The sequence below is a fragment of the Somniosus microcephalus genome, chromosome 6 (genome assembly GCF_052327205.1).
Source record: "Somniosus microcephalus isolate GS21.2 chromosome 6, FLI_Smic_1.0, whole genome shotgun sequence".
Taxonomy (NCBI): Eukaryota; Metazoa; Chordata; class Chondrichthyes; order Squaliformes; family Somniosidae; genus Somniosus; species Somniosus microcephalus.
This window is the reverse complement of record NC_140992.1, coordinates 43,883,128-43,910,224: the sequence shown is the minus strand read 5'-3', so window position 1 is coordinate 43,910,224 and position 27,097 is coordinate 43,883,128.

Here is a 27,097-nt window from a genome sequence, read left to right as displayed (position 1 = left end):
TTCTGAACAGTATTTCTTTGTTCTCGAGCAGTTCTTACAGACCAGTTAGTTCTGAACATGTTGCAGCCATGAGTTTTCCTTTGGAACTGCTGACACCCGACATGAAAATCTTTATGTAATGTATTGCAGAAAGTTTCCACTAGTGTCATTTGTAGCTAGAAAAAGAAGAGTACAATATGAAGACAAATCACAAATCACAAATTTGTAAAAACTTCATTCATTATGTAGCCATTTTCCCCCTGGTACTGCATTGGTTTGCAATTTACTGAGAGGTTTCTGGTGGCAGAATCATCTTGTTATTATAATCTAGAATAAAACCATTTCCGCCCATTATCAGATAGAGACTGCCCAGAGCTATCCAGCATTTTGACAAGTGTGACTAAACAAATGTGTTTATTACTGTAATAGTCATATTAGTGCTGCCAGCATCAGGACTGAACAGTATTTAACCACAAGAGCTAAGGTCCTTCAGCAGTTCATTCAGGTCTGCTCTCCGTTTCTATCTCAAACTGTACGGCAAAAAGCCTAGTCAAAGCCTTAGACATTTCAATATTAAGTATTACATACACAGACATTAAACATGTTCTCATTCTTTAAATGTAACCTTTGTTTTCCCTCTTTGAGAAGCAATAAATAGTCCTTGAGACCAGAGCCTAGCAAAGGATGGGATCACCTTTTTCAAATAGCGATATAGCCCCAGTGTTAACATTTTAGTGTTCTCAGTCCAGTTCAAGTCATTTTCTACTGTCAAAGTGGTTTGTTTTCCATCTCTAGCATCCATAGCGATTGGAAACTACTGAGAAAAAGATAAAAATGATGGGGCATCAGTTGGTATTTCTACTTTTACAACTTGTGAAAACAGAATTTTTTAGCACTGATGTTCTGGTTTTATTTATTGGCCACTGTTCAGTAACGTTAATTAAGAGCTTGTTCATGGCTCCTAAAGCCAGTGGGTTTTGTTTTCTGTTAGACGCGATAAATTCTTCAATGCCATCTGACGTGAGTTGAAGTTAATGGCCCAGAAATTTGGGTGCACCCATTTATGGGTGTACGGGGCGCGCGAGGCTCAAGGCTCCCCAGATATTGGACCTCGGGTCTCATTATAATGGAGCCGACGAGGCCCAACCGCCCGCCGGTGAAGTGTGGTTAAATATCGGGCTGCTGCTAATGTCGCAGTCGCCTTCAGGTAAGTGGGTCTGGGGGTTGGGGAGGCCAGGGAATGTGGGGCCCAGGATCGGGAACGTCGGGGCCAGGAGCGGGGGAGACAGGGGTTCGGGGTGTTGGAGAGATCATGGGTCGGGGCCGGGATCGGGGGTCAGGCCGGAAGCGGCAGTGATGGATGGTGGAGCGGCGGTGATGTAGGGGTTAGCGGTCGCGATTGGTTCCTTTAATGTGGATTTGGAAGCGGCACTCCTGCTCCTCCTAGCTCCACATTCAGGTATGTTACTTCCCTGCTTGGTTGGGCCTAGCAGGCAATATCCAGGCTCGGTTTCCATGAGTGCAGCAGACCCTTATTTGCCGATGCTACGGGCCTAACACCTGTTTCACACATGGGTAAAGGACGCAGATTTTTTGTCCTTACCCAACATGGCGGGTGGCGCAATTCCAGCCGGAAGTAGGGTTGCCAACACTGGTCGGACATATTCCTGGATTGTCATCACATGACCTCCTGCCTCCAACCACCCCGCCCTCACACATATGAACATAAGAATTAGGGGCAGGAGTAGGCCATTCAGCCCCTCGAGCCTGCCCCGCCATTCAATAAGATCATGGCTGATCTGATCTTGGCCTCAACTCCGCTTTTCTGCCTGTTCCCTATAACCCTTGACTTACAGATGGAGGTAGAGAAGGTTACAGGGACTTATCTATTGGATACAGGGGCATCATGCACCGTGATCCATATGGATAATCCCACCACCTCACCTCTGTCTGACGGGGCTCCATACATACTATCGGGATTCACCGGTCAGGAGCAGGCGGGGGTATACTCCAGACCCCTCTCAGTCCATCTGGGCACGCTCCAAACTAAGTGGACGTGCATCCTGGCAAAGTGGAATAAGGAGGAAGGAAAGGGGATCCTAGGGGCCGACTTCATGGTGGGCCACGGGATCCTCGTGGATCTCCGCAACCATTGCCTTTGGGGGGCTAGCACAGACAGGGAAGAAGGTGTAGTGGTCATCCCGGCCAAGGAGGGTAAAGGGACCTTGTGTACTGTGAAGCCCAAAGAAGGTTACGACCTCGGGCTCATGGTAAATGGTGTCCCGGAGGCACTGCAGGCAGTCGTGCAGGCAAACCTCACAGCGTTTGCCACCCATAAACACGACTGCGGGAGGATGACAGGGTTTGAGGTTAAAATAGACGGGGACCCCATGGCCCGACCACAGAGGCAGTACAATTCCCCCAAGGAGGCAGAACCCGACATGGAGGCAGCCATCACCTCCTTAGTTAAACAGGGAGTGTTGAGTCCCATAGCCACTCATGTTAATTCTCCACTTTGGCCGGTTAGGAAACCGGACAATTCATGGAGAGCCACGGTGGACTATCGGGTGCTTAACAGCAATATCCCCACGTGTGCCCCCACAGTAGAAGCAGTGGCTAATCTTATTAGCAGTATTCCAGCATCCGCGAACACATTCATGGTGCTGGACATTTCGAATGGGTTCTGGTCCATCCCTTTAAAACGGGAGGACCAATATAAGTTTGCCTTCACCTTTAAGGGACAGCAGTATACCTGGACCTGTCTGCCACAGGGTTTCCACAACAGCCCCAGCATCTTCCACCAATGCATGAAGGATAGTTTAAAAGAGTTCAGTCAGCCCACTCAGTTGCTGCAGTATGTGGATGACCTGCTCTTATTTACCGACTCGGTCGGGGAGCATGGCCCACTGCTGGCTGAGCTGCTGGAGCTGCTGCAGAGAAAGGGGTTTAAAGTCAACCCCAAGAAGGCGCAGATCGGTCAGCAGGAAGTTAAATTCCTGGGTCTGACTGTCCGCACAGGAGAGAGGGCAATAGATAAGGCAAGGAGGGAAGCAGTCCAGGAGTTACCGATTCCCAATTCAGTAAGAGGGGTGAGGTCGTTTCTGGGATTGATGGGGTACTGCAGGGATTTTATAGAGGACTATGCAGCCACAGCGGCCCCTCTGCTCCGTCTCCTACACAAGGGGGTGGAGTGGTCCTGGGATGAGGGGTGCCAGGCGGCATTTGTTAAGTTAAAGGGAGACCTGCAGACCGCACCAGCCCTAGGAGCGATAGATGGGAAAAGGGAGTTCTTTCTGGAGGTAGCAGCCAGTGGGGATAGCCTGAGTGCTGTGCTGCTCCAAGAGCGGCACGGTAGGCTGAGACCTGTGGTCTATTCCTCCAGAATACTCACCGATGTAGAGAGGAACTACTCAATATGTGAAAGGCACCTTTTAGCCACATATTGGGCTGTGAAGAAATCCCGGATCTTCGCAGGCACCTCTCCCATCACCCTCCTCACACGCCACACACCCACTCAGATGCTTTTGGATGGGATGATTAAAAATGGGACAGTCAGCAACATCCGCATTGCGCGCTGGACCCTTCTCCTCTCACAGATGGATCTGAAGGTAAAGGGCCTTTGCGAGCCAAAGCTTGCGGCCAATATGGTATACCCTGGAACAGCCCATCGATGTTCCATAGATGGAGTATGGGAAGTGAACATAGGTTTACGGGCCGGGATACATCCCACGGGCCGCGAGATCTATGTAGATGGTTCCAGCATGGTATCCGCTGGAGTACGACTCACGGGTTGCGGGATCTTTGACCCAACGGCAGACATTGCCTTGGCAATCAAGCTCCCTAACACCATGAGTGCCCAGCAGGCTGAACTGTCCGCGGTGATGTACGTGGTTACACACCCCGACATCTTCCCTACCCCGTATACGATTTGCTCTGACAGTATGTTCACTTGCAACTCGTGTACGGAGTACTTGGCCATCTGGTCCCGTCGTGGGTATACCTCCGCCGACGGGAAGCCCTTGACAGTAAAGCCCCTGCTGGAGAAAATCCTGGCAGCTGTGGGGGAGGAAGGTGCAGTTTTCATCCATAAGGTGAAAGCCCATTCCTCCACAGAACCCCGCAGCCAGGGCAACCAGCAAGCCGATATGCTGGCCAAGGAGGGTGCACGTGCAAGCACTTTCTGGGACCCATATGAGTCCGGGCCAGTGGCAGCGATTACAGGCAAGGATGGGACACAGGGAAAATCAGGAATAGTGTTGGCCCCGGACCTTAAAACGGTCCAGGCACAGCACCCCGGCCTAAAGGCAATAATTAGCGCAGTGATGGAGGGCAGGAAGTTAGAAGGCCCTTACGGCGCAGCCTCCCTCTCCATAAGGGAAGGCATGCTGTTCAGGGGGGAACAGTGGGTGGTACCCCAGCAACACCAGAGGGAGTTCCTTCAGCTGGCCCATGAGGGGCCTGGAGCAGGACACCCCAGGCCTGAGACCACCTGGCAACGGGTGGAACAGGCGGGATGGTGGCCAGGACTCCGGGATGATGTCCGCGAGTTCTGTGCTAGCTGTCTTGTGTGTGCAGCAAATAATCCCGATCCCCACAAAAGGAAGGTGCCCATGGGACACATTAGGAGGGTGGAGGGACCATGGCAGTCAATCCAGATCGACTATATAGGGCCCTTGCCCACCACTCAGGGAGGCTACAAATACTGCCTCATTCTGGTGGATGTGTTTTCCAAGTGGGTGGAAGCCTTCCCCTGCAGGACGGCCACAGCAATGGGGACTGCAAAGATCTTGGTGAAGGAGGTGTTCTCGCGGTGGGGACTGCCCCAGTTCGTGGAGTCCGACCAGGGAAGCCAATTCACTGGCCAAGTCATGCAGAACACCCTCAGGCTGCTTGGTATTCAGGGGAAATGGCATGTCGCTCACAATCCCCAGTCCTCAGGGATTGTGGAGCGCATGAACTGGACCATTAAGGAAAGGCTGAGGAAAGAGACAGCGGGGTCGCCCCAAAAATGGGCAGAGACCCTACCTCTGATCCTCATGGGGATCCGGGCCAGCCAGTCCAAGAGTACAGGCCCTTCACCACATGAGCTCATGACCGGCAGAGTTATGAGGACCCCCACTCATGTCCTTGCCCCAGTCCTCACCGAAGGACCACTGCAGGAAATAAACTGGGATAAATTCGCCCGAACCCTCCTGGAACACCTCAAATGAATTTATGGGCAGGCAGCAGACAGCATGGGGAAGCAGCATCGGAATAACCGGCTGCTGCTCGAACCTAGCAAGAGCCACCAGTGGGAGATAGGAGACCTAGTGATGGTAAGAAACTATGCCCGGGTGGGAAGTTTAGAGCCACTCTACATGGGACCCTATAGTATAGTTGATAGGGCCAGCCCCATGGTCTATGCAGTAAAACTACCCCGGTGCACAAAGTGGTTCCACGCCAACCAATGCAAATTGTATAAATCTGACCATACAAGTTCAAGTTCACAGGCTGTAAAGACAGGCGCTGTGGCTTGTTTCAAGGGAAAAATTGTCCGGCCCAACAATTGGGACACTTCCCCGCCCCAGTGGGACCTAAGTTTTGGCCAAAGTTTAAATTTGAACCAGTTATTTAGTTCAAAAACAGAGAAACAGCAGCCTGAGAGTAGAAATCTGCAGGCTGCTGCGAGTTCATTCAAAGAAAATCACTTGGGGGGCTCCAGGGAGGAGCCGCCCTGTGAAGAGACTGCCCGCGCATGCGTAGTCGCTGGACTGGAGACAGGAAATCCCCAGTCTTTTGAACAGGGGGATCACGCAGGCGCAGTCGCATGCCTGAGGGGAGAGGTTTCCCAACACTGGGTTCGCGCAGGCGCAGTTCCCCAGTCCATGACCCCAGCGGCTCCTCTTAAGTTTTCCCACGCAGGCGCAGTCGCCTGTTTGAATACAGAGGTTTCACAGCCTCTGCCGTGGGCCTCCAGGGAGGAGGTTCGCGCAGGCGCAGTTCCCCAGCCCGTGACCACAGCGGCTCCTCTTCAGTTTTCCCGCGCAGGCGCAGTCGCCTGTTTGAATACAGAGGTTTCACAGCCTCTGCCGTGGGACTCCGGGGAGGAGGTTTGAGCAGGCGCAGTCGCCTGTTTAAAGGGACAAGCTTCCCAGCCCGCTTCTAGAGTGGTTCCCCCTATGGTGTGGGACTCTGGGGAGGAAGGGATAGCAATTCCTCTTGCAGGGGACATATGGAAGGAGCTGCGACCAGTTTTTGGACCTGGAGAGGAAGATTTTCAGCCACCAGCAGCGGGTGGTGAGGGGATACCTGCCCCCAGTACGGGAGTGGGTGGGGAAAAGGAGACAAACCCGGATTACTGGCAGGCTGCCAGGTATATTATACAGTGCGGGCTGTTTGCATCAGCGGGAGAAGGTTCCCAGCCAGCTAGGGCTGTGGCCCAGGCTCAGGGTCCGTCAGCCAATGTTTCCCCCACAGAGACGCCCCTCAGAAGGTGTCAGTGGGTCCACAAGCCCAAGATAAGATGGTCACCAGGGTATCTGCCACAAAGAGCAATCTCCCAAGCCCGGGAGGAAATAGATCACAGAGGTCCCCAACTAGCAGCCATAAGCTGCCAGGTTCCAGAAACAGGAGGCAGTCCAGCTTCGCTGCAGGCAGCAGTAATCTGCGACAGTGACACCAGAGATTAGCCTGGCCGTCCAGAGACGGGCGGCATTTGTATTATAGCCTTGTGTTAAGTTACCAATGTTTATAGCTTGCTTTTAAGGTGTTTAAATTTTAAGTTTAGAATGTAACTAGTAGTTTTGAGTTTAAGTTTAAAGTTTAAGTTTATAAGTGTGCCAAATGCTTGTATTTTGGTCCGAGGTCGAGGGACCCGAGCATGTCTCCACCTAAGGCAGCAGGTCAGTGAGAGACCTGGCTGCATGTTCTTTTAAGTTCTTTTGCAGGAAAGTGGACAAAGGAGCAGCCCTGTTCGCCCAGCCCAAGCTGGGCATCGAATGAAGATATGGTTATACAGAATGTTGGGGATCACCTCGCCACTGGACAAATCCAGGAGGAGACCCCGCAGCGACCTTCGGGAGAAACCGGACAGGGTCCAGAGGAACCTGCCTACTCATCCTACGCGGAAGAGATGGCCCCAGCTGCCCAGCACTATCCTGACCGAATTTCACTGTGGGAGACCTCGCTATTGAGGAGTCATGGTGGGGAAGCACGGGCGCCTTGTCAGATAGGGACGCGTTCCCCGGGAGTGGGTGGTGATGGCCCGGGAAAGATTGCAAAGGGGAGGGGGAGACTCAAGAGTCATGTGGGTGCGTTCGGGGAAGGGAGGAACTCACCTGGGGCCCACGGGCAAAGTTGGAGTGTAAGTGTGGTTGGGAAGGATGAGTGGGTGGCTGGATCTGGGATCCAAGTTTGAGTGTGGGGCCAGTGAGAGCCGCCACACAGGCACCCATCATTTTCTCCAGCCAGTCGAGGGAAGACGGGAGGGGGAGGGACTGGGAGTCGCGATCCCATACTCTCCGGTCTGGATCTGTGAAATATGAGGGGTACCCCGCCTCCACAAAGGGACAAGGGAACGGCTCGGGGCTGGCAGATCAGACTGTTCTGTAAAAGTTTAAGACCATTAAAGGGGGGGGGTGGAAGGAACATTTACTGCCCGGGTGGGAGGAGCAATACCCACTCGAATTTTGCGACCCATCATTGGCACGTGATGGTCGGGGTTTATTTCAGTGTTTTGTTTCAAAAGTTTAATGAAGATTTTTGTATTTTGTTTTACAGTTCCAAGCGGTGCAGAGGCGTAGGACCCTCTCCGTGCTTGGAATCATTTTGATTACATTGTATAACCAAGATTGCAACATTTTGTAATATGTTATAATGTAACAAGTGGTGCAGGGGTATGAGACCCGTATTGTAACATTTTGTAATTGATGTATCTGTAGATGCCTACCGTACCACGGTTTTTGTCGGATTTGAGGGGAATAGACGGGTCGGGGAATCAGTGATAGGTAGCTATAGGTAAATACAGGGGATGGTTGTTTGTCAGGGGTTAGAAAATTTTGCTCACTTCCTCAAGAGGATACTACAAGCAAGTTGGAAGTATCCAAGGGGGGAATGTAGGGGTTCGCAAAATTCCCTCAGCCCCCGAAGATCGGGAAATATTAATCCACATCGTGGACGAAGACTTGTGTGGTTTAAATTGTCTCTGGGTTGGACAATGTTTTAAAACATACCCGGAACCGGAAAAAAAGGCTGCGTTAAAAGCTCGTAGGCTAGGCAGCGCTTGGACACTGGAATCAAAGAACTTTGTGAAAATCGCACACTTTAAGATTGTACATTTTATTAAAGGATGTACTCTTGAGTTTTGAATGGTTTAAATTGCCCAGGGATAAAAAATGGCCGTCAGAAAGCATGGCCAAGGACAAAGGACTTGGAAGCAGCTCGTGTATATCTGTGAAAAGGGGAGGATCAAAGATGACTGACTAAACTGCCAATCAAGGGCAGTTCGGGAGTTCCCTCCCTGCAGAGGAAATCGATGTTTGTTTACAGAAACTGCTACTTTGTGTACACAAAGGATTATCCACTTCAGACTGCGGTTTCAGTGACCACAAAACAATGGATTTCTGTTTACACTCCTCCCAAGCTGTTTAAACTGCAGTTTTACATTGAAGGCTCAGCACAGACATTTGAAAAGAGACACTTAAACTGAAAAGGGAACAGTTTAAAATTGAATGGGTTTGAATCACCCATTACTGGACAATGGGGACAGTTGGATCCCTTTTGTTTTAGCCCAGAAACCTCCGGACCTGGGCGGGAACATTTCGGCCACAAAATTGGGGTATAAGAGATAGCTCCTCAGAGGCATCTCTCTCTCTTTGGCTTGCCTCCGTGTGCCCTCTACAGCGTGGAGTCTGTCTGAAGAAGTAAAACACCAGCAGTTTACTTTTAAAACACTGGGTTGTTTCTTTACTTCAGGGCAGTGAAGATCTCATAGGGCACAGAGCTGGCATTGCAGTGGTGAGCATATATTTTTCTGGCCTTCCACAAGGCAACTTAGGATAGGCATAAGGGTGGGAGTAAAGTGGGGATTTTGTTAGAATTGTATTTTAGTCGATTTCCCTCGTTGTGTCCATTTTTCCTCCCCTATTTAAGCAATTTTACCGTGATTACTTTGATCGTGTGGTGTAGTTTCTTAGTTGTAATAAAATTTGACTTTCTTGCATCCAGACCATTTGTCCGTTTTAATATATCATTAATTATAAGTTCCTCCTGTCAGAACTGGAAGGAGGGGTTTAGTGATTCGAAACCGCTGATTGGAATTGGTCACAGTGCAGTGGCAAAAAGGCTGCCTGACCAGGTAAATTACCGTAAGCCAGGTAAAGGATGCTCCCCTACACTCAACCTTGAATATATTCAATGACTCAGCCTTCTCAGCTCCCTGGGGTAGAGAATTCCAAAGATTCACGACCCTCTGAGAGAAGAAATTCCTCCTCATCTCCGTCTTAAATGGGTGACCCATTATTCTAAAACTATGCCTCCTCGTTCTAGATTCCCCCACGAGGGGAAACATCCTCTCAGCATCTACCCTGTCAAGCCCCCGCCGAATCTTATATTTCAATAAGATCACCTCTCATTTGTCTAATTTCCAATGAGTATAGGTCCAACCTGCTCAACCTTTCCTCATAAGACAACCTCTTCATCACAGGAATCAACCTAGTGAACTGCCTCCAATGCAGGTATATCCCTCCTTAAATAAGCAGACCAAGACTGTATGCAGTACTCTAGGTGTGGTCTCACCAACGCCTTGTACAGTTGTAGCAAGACTCCCCTACTTTTATACTCCATCCCCCTTGCAATAAAGGCCAACATTCCATTTGCCTTCCTAATTACTTGCTGTAGCTGCATGCTAACTTTTTGTATTTCATGTACAAGGACACCCAGATCCCTCTGTACTGCAGCATTCTCTCTCTATTTAAATAATATTTTGTTTTTCTATTCTTCCTACCAAAGCGGATAACCTCACATTTTCCCACATTATATTCCATCTGCCAAATTTTTGCCCCCTCACTTAACCTATCTATATCCCTTTGCAGATTCTTTGGGCTGGATTTTACCAGCCCTGAGGAGGCGGGTCTGGAGGCGGGACTGCTGGAAAAATCCCAAAAAATGGGAGCGGGTCCCAAACCTGCTCCCAACCCGCCTCCAACCAATCTTCCCGGGAGTCGGGTCCCCGATTTGTGCAGGGTCCCGACTCCTAGAGGTGGGAAGAGGATTACAGCCACTTAACTGCCTGTTAACAAGTAGTTAACAGGCAATTAAGAGCTTTTTTCCCATTTTTCCACTGCTGCTCCCGTCAGGGAACCCCGCCAGGGTAAGTGAGGCATGATGTGGGTCTACTGTAATTTTTGTGTATATATGACAGCTGAAGAAGTGGTTTAAAGGATTAAATGGGACACTGGTGTCAAACACTGTCAAATAATCTGTCAAACAAGTGTGGTGCGTATGCCTTTAAGAAAACCGATAGATGAAGCATCATCAACTGACACCAGCTTTCCCTTAAGTGGCTGGCAAGCCCACAGGGCGGGCTTAACAAGGCCAATCAGGGGAAAATAGCGTCAGCTCGTCAGATGTTGCTGGGGGCGGGACTGGAACCCGAAAACCAGCAGTCCCGCCTCGAACTCGGCCTTCCAGGTAAGATTCCGCCCTTTGTGTCCTCCTCACAACTTGCTTTCCCACCTATCTTTGTATCATCAGCAAATTTGGCTGCAGTACACTCGGTCCCTTCATCCAAGTCATTAATATAGATTGTAAATAGTTGAGGCCCCAACACTGATCCCTGTGGCACCCCACCAGTTACAGTTTGCCAACCTGAAAATTACCCATTTATTCCAACTCTCGGTTTTCTGTTAGTTAGCCAATCCTCTATCTGTGCTAATATATTACCCCCCAACACCATGAACCTTTATCTTGTGCAGTAACCTTTTATGTGCCACCTTATTGAATGCCTTTTGGAAATCCAAATACACTACATCTACTGGTTCCCCTTTATCCACCCTACTCGTTACATCCTCAAAGAACTCTAATAAATTTGTCAAACACGATTTCCCTTTCATAAAACCATATTGACTCTGCTTGGTTGTATTATGATTTTCTAAATGTCCTGCTACTACTTCATTCAACATTTTCCCAATGACAGATGTTAGGTTAACTGGCCTATAGTTTCCTGCTTTCTGTCGCCCTCCTTTCTTGAATATGGCCGTTACATTTGCGGTTTTCCAATCCGCTGGGACCTTTCCAGAGTCTAGGGAATTTTGGAAGATTACAACCAATGCAACCACTATCTCTGCAGCCACTTCTTTTAAGACCCTAGGATGTAGGTAATCAGGCTCAGGGGACTTGTCAGCCTTTAGTCCCATTAGTTTGCCTAATACTTTTTCTCTAGCGATAGTGATTGTTTCTCCCTCCCTTTTGCCCCTTGATTTTCCACTATTATTGGGATGCTTTTAGTGTCTTCTACCGTGAAGACAGATACAAAATATTTGTTCAAAGTCTCCGCCATTTCCTTGTTTCCCATTATTAATTCCCTAGTCTCATCTTCTAAGGGAAACAATGTTTACTTTAGCTACTCTCTTCCGTTTTATATACTTGTAGAAGTCCTGGCTGTCTGTTTTTATATTTATTGCTAGTTTATTCTCATAATCTATTTTCTCCCTCTTTATTATTTTTTTAGTCATCCTTTGCAAGTTTCTAAAAATTTCCCAACCTTCTGGCCTACCACTAATCTTCGCAACATTGTATGCTTTTTCTTTCAATTTGATACCCTCCTTAACTTCCTTAGTATGCCACGGATGGTTCATCCTTCTCATAGAGTCTTTCTTTCTCACTGGATAATATATTTGTTGAGAGTTATGAAATATCTCTTAAAAGTCTGCCACTGCTATCTACCATCTTACCTTTTAATCCATTTTCCCAATCCACTTTAGTCAACTCTGTCTTCATACCTTTGTAATTGCCTTTATTTAAGTTTTAGACACTAGTTTCACACCCAAGTTTCTCACCCTCAAACTGAATGTGAAATTCTATCATGTTATGATCACTCTTCTCTAAAGGATCCTTTACTATGAGATCATTAATTAATCCTGTCTTATTACATATTACCAGATCTAAAATAGCCTGTTCCCTCATTGGTTCCACAACATATTGTTCTAAGAAACTGTCCTGAATACACTCTAAGAACTCGTCCTCAAGGCTACCTTTGCCAATTTGATTTGTCCAATCTATATGAAGATTAAAATTGCCCACGATTATTGCAGTACCTTTCTTACAAGCTTCCATTATTTCTTCATTCAATCACGGCTTTCAAAGGGATTTGGATAAGTATCTGAAGGAAAGAAATTTGCAGGGCTACGGGGAAAGGGCAGGGGAGTGGGACTAGCTGAAGTGCTCTTGCAGAGAGCCGGCACAGGCTCAACAGGCCGAATGGCCTTCTTCCATGCTATAACTATACTATGAACTATAAGCAGAAAATGCGGGCAATAGTCAGCAGGTCAGGCAGCATCTGTGGTGAGAGAAACATCTAGTTAGCGTTTCAGGTCGATGACCATTTGTCAGAACTGGAAGAAGTTAGAGATGTAACAGGTATTAAGCAAGTGCAGAGGCAGGGAAAGAAGGGGGGAGGGAGGAGGAAAGAACAAAAGGGAAGGTCTGTGATAGGGTGGAAAGCAGGAGTGATTAAATGACAAAAGGGATGATGGTGCAAGACAAAAGGGGGTGGTAATGGAACAAGTAAAGAAACAAAAGATGTAGAGGAGCTGTAAACAGCAGAACCATTACCAGTACCTGCTGTCTGAAAAAATGGGGACAGTGGTTATGATCATAGTCTGAATTATGATGGAAGGTAAACAATTTCCATGCTCTTCATGGTGCTCTATAAATCTAGACAGCTTCTGTGTGGCCAGTGGTTAAATTGTGTTTTCAAAGGAAGTGGCACTTTCCTTATAAACTTAAAAGGTGAGCAGAATGGAAAGAGTTTATAAATTATAAAAAAAATCCTGAAGAGCTGGGTTTATGTTCCTGTGCATTCCACCCCAATTTAGTCACTGTGCATAACTGGACTTTGTTTTCCTTCTATTTCAGTGCTATCTCGAACTTAATTTGTGGAAAATATCCTGTTGGTGTATTCATCATGCAGCAATGCAGTCACATGCCTGCAATTCTTTTTGAGAACTTATGATATATTAATTTAGAAGATACTTATTGTCTGCTATTTATACTGCAGCAGCTTGACGCAACAAATTTGCTGTGATTGTTTAAACAATTATTTTGCCTGTTCTTGGATGTGTCTCCAGACCTCTAGCAGGAGCAGTGTAAAGGAAGGATGTCAAACGTTTGTCATTTGGAGGGAAAGCATAGCTCACCAGGTTCTACTTCTCTCCTTTCCTCAACTCCTCACAGGTTTGTACCCAAACTCTTTCTTACCCTGACTAGAGTGGTTCTTTATTTTTCAAAAGATTAGTACAAATGCATTTTTAATAATTTTGTGCAGACACAGTCGAATTGTGTTGGCATAGCAGAAGAGTGCAAAACCACCTTTGAAAATTGTGGGCTCAGAAATGCAATATCAGTTGGTCAGTAAAATATTATTTGAGTTTGCCCAGAAGTCAGCCCGGTAGTACAGTATGTGTTAGTACCATAGTACATTGGTACGGCTGTGGTTTGTCCAGTAGTTCAGTGGTACGACCAAGGCTGGCGTATAGCATTGTGGTATAATTGCAGTTGGCCCTATATTTGGGGCCAGTCCGGTCGTACAGTGGTACAGCCAGGGTTGGCTAATATCACAGTGGCACAATCACAATAAGTACAGTCACATCAAGTTTACAGCACAGAAACAGGCCAGTCGGTCCAACTGGCCTATGCCGACATTTATACTCCACACGAGCCTCCTCCAACCCCTCATCATCCAACACTATCAGCATATCCTTCTATTCCTTTCTCCCTAATGTGTTTATCTAGCCTCCCCTTAAATGCATCTATGCTATTTGCCTCAACTATTCCACATTCGTGCCACCCTTTAGGTAAAGAGGTTTCTCCTGAATTCCCTATTGGATTCATTAGTGACTATCTTATATTTATGACCTCTAGTTTTGGTCTCCCCAACAAGTGGAAACATTTTCTCTACGTCTACCCTATCAAACCCTTTCATTATCTTAAAGACCTCTATCAAGTCATCCCTCTGCCTTCTTCCTAGAGAAAAGAGACCCAGCCTGTTCAGCCTTTCCTGATAGGTATATCCTCTCAGTTCTGGTATCAACCTTGTAAATCTTTTTGCACCTTCTCCAGTGCCTCGATATCTTTTTTATAATATGGGGACCAGAAATGTACACAGTACTCCAAGTGTGGTCTAACCAATGTTCGATACAAGTTTAACATAACTTCTCTACTTTTCAATTCTATCCCTCTAGAAATGAACCCTAGTGGTTTTTTTGCTTTTTTTTGTGGCCTTATTAAACTGCGTCGCCACTTTTAGTGATTTGTGAATGTGTACTCCTAGATCCCTTTGTTCCTCTACCCCCAGTTAGACTCTTATTATCCAAGCAGAATGTAGCATTTTTATTCTTCCTGCCAAAATGTACCATCCCACACTTATTTATATTAAAATTCATTTGCCAATTACACACCCATTCTGCAAGTTTATTAATGTCTTCTTGCACTTTGTTGCATTCTTCCCTTGTGTTAACTACACCCCCAATTTGGTGTCGTCTGCAAATTTTGAGATTGTGGTACACCCATAGTTGGCAAGTTTGCATAGTCATGGTAGTAGGTGTCAGCCGTGGCTCAGTGGTAGCACTCTCATTCTGAGTCATAAGTTTGAGGGTTCAAGTCCCACTCCAGAGAGTTGAGTACATAATCTAGGCTGACACTTCAGTGCAGTATTGAGGGAGCGTGCACTGTTGGAGGTGCCGTCTTTCAGTCGAGACGTTGAACCTGCCCTTCCAGGTGGATGTGAAAAATCAGGGGAGTTTGTCCTGGCATATCTTTATCCCTCAACCAACATCACTAAACAGGTTATCTGGTCATTATCTCATTGCTGTTTGTGGGACCTTGCTGTGCACTAATTGCCGGCTGCATTCCTACGTTACAACAGTGTCTACACTTCAAAAGCATTTCATTGGTTGTAGAGTACTTTGGGATGCCCTGAGGTCATGTAAGGCACTATATAAATGCCTTAGTTCAGTGATGCAGGGTCTGCCTCTTATCCTAATAGTTACAACTTAGTTTCCTAGCCTGGCTACCCTGTTTCTATTACCAGCGACTGCTGATAATGCCTTCTTTAGTTTTTATTTACTTAAAATCTACTGAACACTTAATGAAAGAAACAGCCTGGCACTGTGTCAGATACAAGAGAACAAAATGTACACCAAATATCCCCAAATACCAACAAAGAAACCACCCTTAGTAATACTGACACACACTACCTCAGCACATGATATCAGAATTTAGTTGGAAACAGCTGATTAAATATAAACTGAATTTTTTTTGTTTTTATTTCACATTTCCAGCATTCTGAGGTTCCCTTTCTAACTCTTTAAATATGAACAGCTGGCATTCAAAAAACCATCCTGTTCTTCCTTAAGTTGGAAATGTGTCTGAATAGCTTCACCTTAGATCAGAAATGACACTAATCCCTTGCCTGGATTAGCCAAAAAAAATGTTGATGCTCATCATCCAATTTTGTCTTTATTTAAAGGAATAATTAATAGGAACTTTTAACTGTGCCGGAAGATTGCTGTAAAGATAATGAAGGTATTAATATGGCAAAAGCACAATAAGAGGTGAGTAATTGTGGGCTTTCCTGCAAGGCATGAAACGGAACAGAACAAAATATGAAATTGAGCAGCATCCTGTGATCAAACTTTATTGATATGCAAAGAACATGCATCATTCAGCTAAATTACCAGAAATGTTCAACGGAAGAACTATTTAAACGCATCTTTCTTCCATTCTCTCAGTCCCCTGTGTATTCCTCATTAGATGTGTAAATTGGCAAATTAGTATTGACTTTTTGAAACAACTTCAACATGTGTTTACTATTTATTTTGCCACAGTGTATAATCCAGCACATTAAAGTCTATCACTTAATCCTGATGTGTAATCATTGCCACCTGTACAAAGATATAAGGATGTTCATAGCAGGAAGTAAAGTACACACTAAAGAAATTGCACGGGGCAAAACCCTGTCCAGTCACCAAAATGCTGGGTTTTCACCATCCTCTGCTACTTCCTGACTCCGAACATTCTGTTCTCACTAAGGGTATTAGTTTCTTCCCTCTCTAAGTCTCCTTTAACCATGGTCTTATAATCAAGCCATAATCAACACCAAGCCATCATCTCCAAATTCATCACTGATCTTATCGCTTCTGGAGATTGCTCCACCCAGGCCTCCAGTCTCATGTTTCTCCAACCCCATGCTGCCCAATGCTACCTCTTCCCGCCCCTCTCCCCCACCTCAGCCCACAAGATTCACAAGTAGGACTCACAGAAAGGCCTTGATTGCATCCATCACATTATCTTGTGCCTACACTTGCCTGACAGTCAAAACACTAAAAGTTTCATGTCTTTGCATCTGTCAGATCATTTTGAACTATTTGCTCCATCTATAATTTCTATCTCCATTCTTTATGTTTATCAGTCCTTTATAGAGGATTATCTGGCCTGATTACTCCAGTTCTGATAAAGGATCATACCCCAAACATTAATTTATTTTTCCCTTTCAGCTATTAACTGGCCTGTTGTGCATTTCCAGTTTTTACTACAGAAGATTCGATGCATGATTTAACATTTAATTTTGTCACCTATCTAATGTTAATGCTGTTGGTGCCAATACTGTACTGAATAATTTGCATTTGATATTTAGTTTTAAAACAATATTAATGTCATATGCAAATTCAATATATCATGAACGGGGCATCTGGCTTTAACAGATGCTGAGGCCACTATTGATGGTGCTTGCACAGGCTACAACAATTCAGCACATCATTGGTATACTACAAACTCAATCTTTCACTTTGGTGTAATTGTAATTTCACATTAATTTCTGTCTGCATTTAAACTTTGAACTTAGTGTGTTCCCCACGCTGCCTAGTCATTGGCCTTTTTAAGGTCACAGGCCTGTGTAAAAATCATTTGACACAGTTCCAAATAATTACATGAAAATTTCGAACATCTCTAAATAAAACATACATCTTCCATGTAGAAAATCTATTAATCAAGTTATAGATAGTACATTTCCCGCTGAGCAAACTCAAAAGTGATGCTAAACTAAACTAATGATACATGTTGCTGAAGACAAAATGTTGAAGTTGGTGACATGCTGAAAATAAGGAAAAAGCTAAGGAGCTCTCCGTGACTCCATCAGTCTGATTTAGGACATTTAAACTAATTCCTACAGGATTTAAAATACAGTATTCTAATTAAAAACTTCAAAATGTCAAATAATTGTACAATAATCACATGGCCCAATTATATCGCAGTTTTTCTGACCATGTGAAAGTGTTTTCATGTCACATCAGTGCAAAAATTGCAGTACAACTAGAGAACGTCTCAGTTCTGACGAAAGGTCATTGACCTGAAACGTTAACTCTCTTTCTCGTGCCACAGCTGCTGATTGACCTGCTGAGTATTTCCAGCACTTTCTGTTTTTATTTAAAATTTGCAACATCCACAGTATTTTGCTTTTGTAGAGAACGTCCCTGTCGTGATAACACATTAAATTCTGGCCTTCACTTCGAATAACCCTTCTATTAAAGTTCCACCACCGTCATTTCATATCATTATCATACAGTTCAATTTCTACATCTCGTATTTAAGTGCCCCACACTGCCAAAATCACAGTCCTAGTCCTCAAGTCTAGGAATGGCAGGGAAAGGTATCATTGTACTAAAATGTTTGTTATTATAGTAAATCAGTTCCACACTTACATCTAATTATACTGTAAGGACAGGGAAGGTGAAATGTTGTATGTTCTTCTTTTCGTGTTGTCTTGCTGTTTGCTTTGGGGAACAGTGTGAAGTAGTGGGATGGTTCGCAGGTTGATTAACAGCCTGATTGGCTGCATTAATGGTGCTTCCATGGCCACAACCATCTTTATACCAGTCGATAGGGTGGTTAGTCCTATGCGGCGGGAGGGTTTTATGGGCTCCCACAACCCATATGATGAGGGGGGACCACTCGCACCATTCCGCTGGATGTCAACCCAGAATTCAAAGTCGGAGCTCCGACTCCACTCACCAGGACTGTCTGGAGTGGCTGTTTGAACCCTGCACCTTGTGGCCCAGAGGCGGGAATGATACCACTGTGCCAAAGGCTCACTCCCTGTTGTAGGTTGAATACAGGCAAATTAACTGACTGCATTATTAATATAATAATTTTATGAGGGGATGTGGTCATTCTCAAATCTTAGTATAAAAATATTTTATTTTATTACTGAAACCCATTGTGGGGCACTTAAATAAAAACATTCTCGACTAAGAGCTGTTGCAAACCCTAACTATATTAGTTTTGAACCTTATGTCAGCCAATTTGAACTCTGACTTCTGCTATAATTCATTCATCAGTATTCTCTCTGGAAGTCTGTCATCAGTGATGACACCAGCAACTCAGTATTTTGAACTTATTTACTCACCTCGCTTCTATATGCAATGAAGGCACTTGGCCACTGGGGAAGAAACAAGCATCCTTTCTCACCTAAACCTAACATAGCTACTATTCATCATGGTTTTAACTGGATGGCTGATATGGAGACCAATTCTTCAATAAATACTGGCATAATCTTGAAGGATGAAGAGAAATGTGATAAATATGAACCCGCTTTGCCAACAGCAATAAGCAATAAACATTACTGCCTTTTACTGTCAGAAAGCTAAAAGGAAAGTTTAAACAAAGTGCCCCAGCACAATGCTAACCTATATATGGGCTTGCACGACTAGTTTTCTCTTACCTTGTATTTGGTAATGTTTCACAGCTGGGTTATGTTTGAATACTTGAAGCCGACGATGTTAAAGAATTTTAATAATAGAACTTACTTAATGTTTTTCCTCTTTATTTGCAGCAGAATAGATTAACCCTTTCCACCAACTCTTCTCAGCAGAGAAAATTAACCCTTTGTTCCCATCTCTTTCCATTTATCATTAGCTAATTGATAAAATTTTGCCTATACTCGTTTTCCAGTTATAGTTAGATGCCAAATAGCCTATTCTTAGCAGAATCTATTGAGGAATTGAATTCCATTAAGCCTCAAATAGTAAACAGCAGTGGCAGGAATAGGAATAAGAAAATGTGTACAAAAAAGTTGATGACAGTATATCAGGGAGAAAAGTTAAAGAAATGCAACAAAAACCCTTTCTCATTTCTAGTATTTCATTTGTATCATTCTTAAAGTAAACTAGAAAAAGTAATATTGTGTTTCTGTTTATTTTAGAAATGGAGTTATACTTCAGCCTTCAAGAATTGTTCCATAGAAACATAGAAACATAGAAGATAGGAGCAGGAGTAGGCCATTCGGCCCCTCGAGCCTGCTCCGCCATTCAATGAGATCATGGCTGATCATCCAAATTCAGTACCCGGTCCCTGCCTTCTCCCCATACCCCTTGATCCCTTTAGCCTCAAGAAATATATCCAACTCTTTCTTGAATATATTTAATGAACTGGCCTCCACCGCCCTCTGTGGCAGAGAATTCCACAGGTTCACCACTCTCTGGGTGAAGAAATTCCTCCTCATTTCAGTCCTAAATGGCTTACCCCTTATCCTTAGACTATGACCCCTGGTTCTGGACTCCCCGGCCATCAGAAACATCCTTCCTGCATCTAGTCTGTCCAGGCCTGACAGAATTTTATAGGTTTCGATGAGATCCCCTCTCAATCTTCTAAACTCCAGTGAGTATAAGCCCAATCGACACAATCTCTCCTCATACGTCATTCCTGCCATCCCAGGTATCAGCCTGGTGAATCTTCGCTGAACTCCTTCCATGGCAAGAACGTCCTTCCTCAGGTAAGGTGACCAAAACTGCACACAATACTCAAGATGTGGTCTCACCAAGGCCCTGTACAACTGTAGCAAGACATCCTTGTTCCTGTACTCGAACCCTCTTGCTACGAAGGCCAACATATGTCTTCTGAATGTAATGCAAGATGGTTTCATGCTGTATTTAGTACTGAAAAAGGATCCAAGACTTATGACGAAAGTTCTGATGAAAGGTTACCGATCTGAAGCGTTAGCTCTGTTTCTCTCGCCACAGATGCTGCCTGACCTGTTGAGTATTTCCAGCATGTTCTGTTTATATTTCAGATTTCCAGCATCCTCTGGATTTTGTCCAAGATTTAAATACTGATTTCCTGAATCAAGAGACCTTTTGGAAGATGACCCCACCTCACCAGTATGCTTGAATAATATATTGGGCATTTGAATAATATGTTGTCCATTTCAATAATATGTTGCTAATTTGAATAATATGATTACTATATTAACCATTTGAATAATATGTTTACGTTTGAATAATATTTCCTTATTTGAATAATACATTACCAATTTGAATAATATGGGTCCAAATCCAGTGCCGAATCCTGAAGGACATAATTGTCAGACTGGGCCTGTGGCAGGTGGTGAGAGAAGCAACACGAGGGAAAAACCTACTTGACCTCGTCCTCACCAATCTACCTGTCACAGATGCATCTGTCCATGACAGTATTGGTAAGAATAATATGTTTATCATTTGAATAATATGTTGCCTAAGATCCACCTCAACCATTGGTCTCACTTCCTGAGACCATAAAACCAGTCTATCCATTTAGAGAGATAGCAAAATACTGCAGATGTTGGAAATCCGAAATAACAACAGAAAATGCTGGAAAAACTCAGCAGGTCAGGCAACATCCGTGGAGAGAAATTTGAGTTGACGTTTTGGGTTTGACCCTTCTTCAAAACTGGAGAGAAAAGGAACTGGATCGAAGGCAGGGCTGCGATCAGACAAAAGAATAAAAGAACCAAAAGAAGTAAAAGAGATTTCACCCCACCAGCCTCCACATTCAACGGATCATCCTCCGGCATTTCCGCTACCTCCAAAGTGATCCCACCACCAAACGTATCTTCCCCTCCCCTCCCCTTTCAGCATTCCGCAGGGACCGCTCTCTCCGAGACACCCTAGTCCACTTCTCTATCACCCCAAACAGCCCCTCCCCTTCGCCTGGCACCTTCCCGTGCAAGCGGAGGAGATGTAACACCTGCCCCTATACCTCCCCCCTCCCCACTGTCCAGGGCCCCAAACACCCCTTCCAGGTGAAACAGCGATTTACTTGTACTTCTCGCAATCTAGTATACTGTATTCGCTGCTCACGATGCGGTCTCCTCTACATTGGGGAGACCAAACGCAGATTGGGTGACCGCTTTGCGGAACACCTCCGTTCAGTCCGTAAGGGTGACCCCGAGCTTCCGGTCGCCTGTCATTTCAATTCACCGCTCCATTCCCACTCGGACCTCACCGTCCTTGGCCTCTTGTATTGTTCCACGGAAGCTCAACGTAAACTCGAGGAACAGCACCTCATCTTCCGATTAGGCACTCTGCAGCCTTCCGGTCTCAATATCGAGTTCAACAATTTCAGATCATAACCTCGGCCCCTATTTCATTTTTACTTATATTTTTCCACTCCTTTCCTCCCCCCCCCGCCCTTTCCTTTTGTTTCTCTCTCACACCTGGCAGCTATCTTTTGCCCTGCCAGTACACTTTACACCTAATCCCAGCCTATTACCATCTCGTCTAGCTTCTAATCTCTTTTACTTCTTTTGGTTCTTTTATTCTTTTGTCCGATCGCAGCCCTGCCTTCGATCCAGTTCCTTTTCTCTCCAGTTTTGAAGAAGGGTCAAACCCGAAACGTCAACTCAAATTTCTCTCCACGGATGTTGCCTGACCTGCTGAGTTTTTCCAGCATTTTCTGTTGTTATATCCATTTAGAGAGTTCATTTTTATTCCAAAGTAGTTCTGCTGTTTTTTTTCAATTAACAGTTTTCCTGCAGTTCAGTGCTGGGATCCAATTCCTCAGTATGATTAAAAGGCAAGCTCTGAACTGCTGTTTGGTTGATCTCAGGTTCCATTTGCAGCCTGCTGCTAATTGTGCCTGCTGAGCTACTGAAAACCCCAACCGACACCCATTGCCTTTTCTGAAAGATTTAATTGCATCAGTCAACATCCAATTCACTACTGAAGTGCCTACCCTGAAACATCAACAACAGTCTAGGAACATGTAAATATTTTTCCTGCTGTGGCCACATCTTTAGTAGAAAAAGGTCAAAGTAAACACATTGCTGGCATCTCTGACAGGACATAGGATTATCGCGGGTCAGTGGCAGAGCTGCAAACAGATGAACCCTTTTTGCCTCTTAAGTTAACAAAACCTTAAATGTGCTGTTTTCTCAGCATAGAGAGAAGTCCCATGTGTTCTTTGCTTTGTTCTCAATGTAATTTTTTACATATAAATTTATAATCCTGTAAAAATCAGAGGGGAAGGGGGGGATAATGAAAAGAACCACATGAGATATTGGATGAATCCATGATTGGTCCAACTACCATTCCCATTATTTGCCATTCCACGAAAATATTTGCAGCTGATCAATAATTGGAATTACGGAGACGTGACTCTAGGGTGACCAAGGCTGGGAATTCAACATCTAGGGGTATTCAATATTCAGGAAGGACAGGCAAAAAGGAAAAGGAGGTGGGGTAGCATTGCTGGTTAAAGAGGAGATTAACACAAAGTAAGGAAGGATATTAGCTCTGATGATGTGGAATCTGTATGGGTAGAGCTGAGACATACCAAGGGGCAGAAAACGTTAGTGGGAGTTGTATACGGACCCCCAAACAGTAATGCTGAGGTTGGGGATGGCATTAAATGGGAAATTAGAGACATGTGCAAAAAGGGCACAGCAGTTATCATGGGTGACTTTAATCTACATATAGATTGGGCTAACCAAATTAGTAACAATACTCTGGAGGAGGAATTCTTAGAGTGTATGCGGGATGGTTTCCTGGACCAATATGTCGAGGAACCAACTAGAGATCAGGCAATCTTAGACTGGGTATTATGTAATGAGAAAGGATTAATTAGCAATCTTGTTGTGCGAGGCCCTTTAGGGAGGAGTGATCATAATATGATAGAATTCTTCATTAAGATGGAGAGTGAAGTAGTTGACTCAGAGACTAGGGTCCTGAATTTAAATAAAGGAAACTACAATGGTATGAGGTGCAAGTTAGCTAGGATGGATTGGGGAACGTTACTTAAAGGGTTGACGGTGGATAGGCAATGGCAAACATTTAAAGATCGCATGGATGAACTACAGAATTTGTTCATCCCTGTTTGGCATAAAAATAAAACAAAAAAGGTGACTCAACCATGGCTAACAAGGGAAATTAGTGATAGCATAAGATCCAAGGAGAGGCAATATAAATTGGCCAAAAAAAGCAGCAAACCTGAGGATTGGGAGCAGTTTAGGATTCAGCAAAGGAGGACAAAGGGATTAATTAAGAGGGGGGAAATGGAGTACGAGAGTAAGCTTGCAGGGAACATAAAAACTGACTGTAAAAGCTTCTATAGATATGTGAAGAGAAAAAGATTGGTGAAGTCAAGCATAGGTCCCTTGCAGCCAGAATCATGGGAATTTATAATGGGGAACAAAGAAATGGCTGACCAATTAAATACATACTTTGGTTCTGTCTTCACAAAGGAGGACACAAATACCCTTCCAGAGATGTTGGGGAACACAGGGTCTAATGAGAGGGAGGAATTGAATGAAATCAGTATTTGTAAGGAAATGGTGTTAGGGAAATTGATGGGATTGAAGGCCGATAAATCCCCAGGGCCTGATAATCTACATCCTAGGGTACTTAAGGAAGTGGCCCTAGAAATAGTAGGTGCATTGCTGGTCATCTTCCAAAATTCTGTAGACTCTGGAATAGTTCCCATGGATTGGAGGTTAGCTAATGTAACCCCACTATTTAAAAAAGGTGGTAGAGAGAAAACGGGGAATTATAGACCGGTAAGCCTGACATCGGTAGTGGGGAAAATGCCAGAGTCCATTATAAAAGATGTAATAGTAGAGCACTTGGAAAACAGTGACAGGATTGGACAAAGTCAACATGGATTTACAAAAAGTAAATCATGCTTGACTAAATTACTGGAATTTTTTGAGGATGTAACTGGTAGAATAGATAAGGGAGAACCAGTGGATGTGGTGTATTTGGACTTTCAGAAGGCTTTCGATAAGGTCTCACATAAGAGATTGGCGTGCAAAGTTAAAGCACATGGGATTGGGGGTAAGGTACTGACTTGGATAGAGAATTGGCTGGCAGACAGGAAGAAAAGAGTTGGAATAAACAGGTCTTTTTCCGCGTGGCAGGCAGTGACTAGTGGGGTACCGCAGGGATCGGTGCTAGGACCCCAGCTATTCACAATATACATTACTGATCTAGACGAGGGAACTAGATGTAATATCTCCAAGTTTGCAGATGACACAAAGCTGGGTGGGCGTGTGTGCTGTGAGGAGGATGCAGAGAAACTCCAGTATGATTTGGACAAGTTGGGTGATTGGGCAGATGCATGGCAGATGCAGTATAATGTGGATAAATGCGAGGTTATCCACTTTGGTGGTAAAAACAGGAAGACAGATTATTATCTGAATGGCAATAGATTGGGAAAAGGGGAAGTGCAACGAGACCTGGGTGTCCTTGTGCACCAGTCGCTGAACGTATGCATGCAGGTGCAGCAGGCGGTTAAGAAGGCAAATGGTATGTTGGCTTTCGTAGCGAGAGGATTCGAGTACAGGAGCAAGGATGTCTTGCTGCAGTTGTACAGGGCCTTGGTGAGGCCACACCTTGAGTATTGTGTGCAGTTTTGGTCGCCTTATCTGAGGAAGGATGTTCTTGCCATGGAGGGTGTGCAGCGAAGATTCACCCGACTGATACCTGGGATGGCAGGAATGACGTATGAAGAGAGATTGGGTCGATTAGGCATATATTCGCTAGAGTTTAGAAGAATGAGAGGGGATCTCATTGAAATTTATAAAATTCTAATAGGACTAGACAGACTAGATGCAGGAAGGATGTTCCCGATGGCGGGGGAGTCCAGAACCACTGGTCACAGTCTAAGGATACGGGGTAAGCCATTTAGGACTGCGATGAGAAGAATTTCTTCACCGAGAGAGTGGTGAACCTGTGGAATTCTCTACCACAGAAGGCAGTTGAGGCCAACTTATTAAATATATTCAAGAAGGAGTTGGATATATTTCTTAAGGCTAAAGGGATCAAGGGATATGGGGAGAAAGCAGGGACAGGGTACTGAACTTGAATGATCAGCCATGTAGGGGGTGGCGTGTGCCCAGTCAGCTTTGCCCCTGACTGTCTCTGAGCAGTTCGAATCGCTCCCACACCAATGGGTTCTAGACACCGGACTTAGGTACAGGCAGCGATACAGAAAATAGAGTAGACAAGTGGTTTGGCGCAAGAAAAACCGCAATTTTTATTAAAGGCACAATAAAACACTGGGGCCTAGAAATTCAGTTGCGTTTGCGCCCACTTATTGGCTAAAGAGTGGATAGCGCCGGAAGTTTTTTAGTGCCCGAAATTCAGTTGGTCCCTAACATCGGCGTTAGCCGGTAGCGCTGCGCCGGCACCGATGACGTCATCGGTGTGCGCAGCGCCCCGGTTCCAATGCGATTCCGTGCCGACGGCCAAATTCAGTTGCGGCCGCCTCGCCCGTAGCGGCCGCAAACAGCGTTTGAAAAACGGGGCCTTGCAGCTCCGAGAGGCCGGCGCATAAAGGTGGAGGGGCGGGTGGCCGCTTTCCCGGCGGCCGCCTGGCCGCATCTCCCTCCCCGGACTCCTGCACCACCCCCCCGCGGCATTGGTGTCTGACTCCCGCGAGCCCGGCACTTCTCCGTGGTGCCGGGCTCATTTGCCGGGGGAATCCAGCGGCGATCTCACGGCTGCAGGCAGCTCCTCCTTAAGAGAAGGAGGAGGCCTGCAGTACCCCAGCCTGCCGCACCGCCTCGGGTGCCGCAGCGGCAGCTGGACGCTTGAAACTGACTTTCAGCGCCCCAAGCGAGGCGGCCAAACCCTGCAATAGCGCCCGCCTCCGTCTTGGGGCGCCGCAACTGAATTTCAGGCGGGCGCTACGGTAATCCGGGCGAGCGCTAAATTTCGGGCGCTAAAGACCTGGCGCGGCGATAGCGAATTTCTAGGCCAATACCCTGTACTGAGAATTACTGGAATAATTACAGGCATATAAAATTACACTTATTTGGGAATGGGGAACACACGGCACGTCGAGGGAACAAATGCATTAAAATCCCCCTTACCCTTATCTCACCCCCAATACCTAACTAGATTAAGCTACGAGGGGCCAGGAATTCATGCTCACCAATGGGCTTCTTTTATGGTTCGAAACCTGTCGATTAAGCCGGTTGTGGTTTTGGGGTTCGCTCTTGTTGTCTTTTGGGGCCTGCCATCGTCACATGGTCACAGGGCGCGGCGCTGGAGTTGTCTGTGCGAAGTACCCTCCTTTTCCTTCGTTAGAATAAAGGCCTAGAAATTCAGTATAGCCACTTTTGGGGCGGTAAAGTCGGGCGGCCGCTAAAGTTTGCGCCCGCCGGAAAGTGGAGGCCACTTCACCGAAATTCAGTAGGTTTGGGCAAGGAGTTTGCTCGAGCGCTAAAACTGGCGTTGCACGGCTATCTTTAGGCGCTAAGCCGGCGGTGCAGACTGATACCGCCGAGGCCGGGCGCAGCGCAGGTGCGGTCATGTTTTGATTGACAGCAGACACCCTGGCGCCGGCCAGCTCTTAAAGGGGGAAGGGTCGACTTGGTCTGCTGCCACGCCCTGGATACTGCAGCCCTCCAGCTAGGCCTAAACACTGTTGCTGGAGAGAAATAGCGCCAGGAAGGATGCAGAGGGCCCGTGAGCGAGCGCAGCGCTTCTCTGCCCATGATTTAAAGGTGCTGGTGAGGGCTTTGGAGAGGAGAAGCCATATCTTGTTCCCGGACAGTGGCAAGAAGCCTGCCACCAGGGTGTACAGGAGAGCCTGGAGGGATATCGCCCAGAAG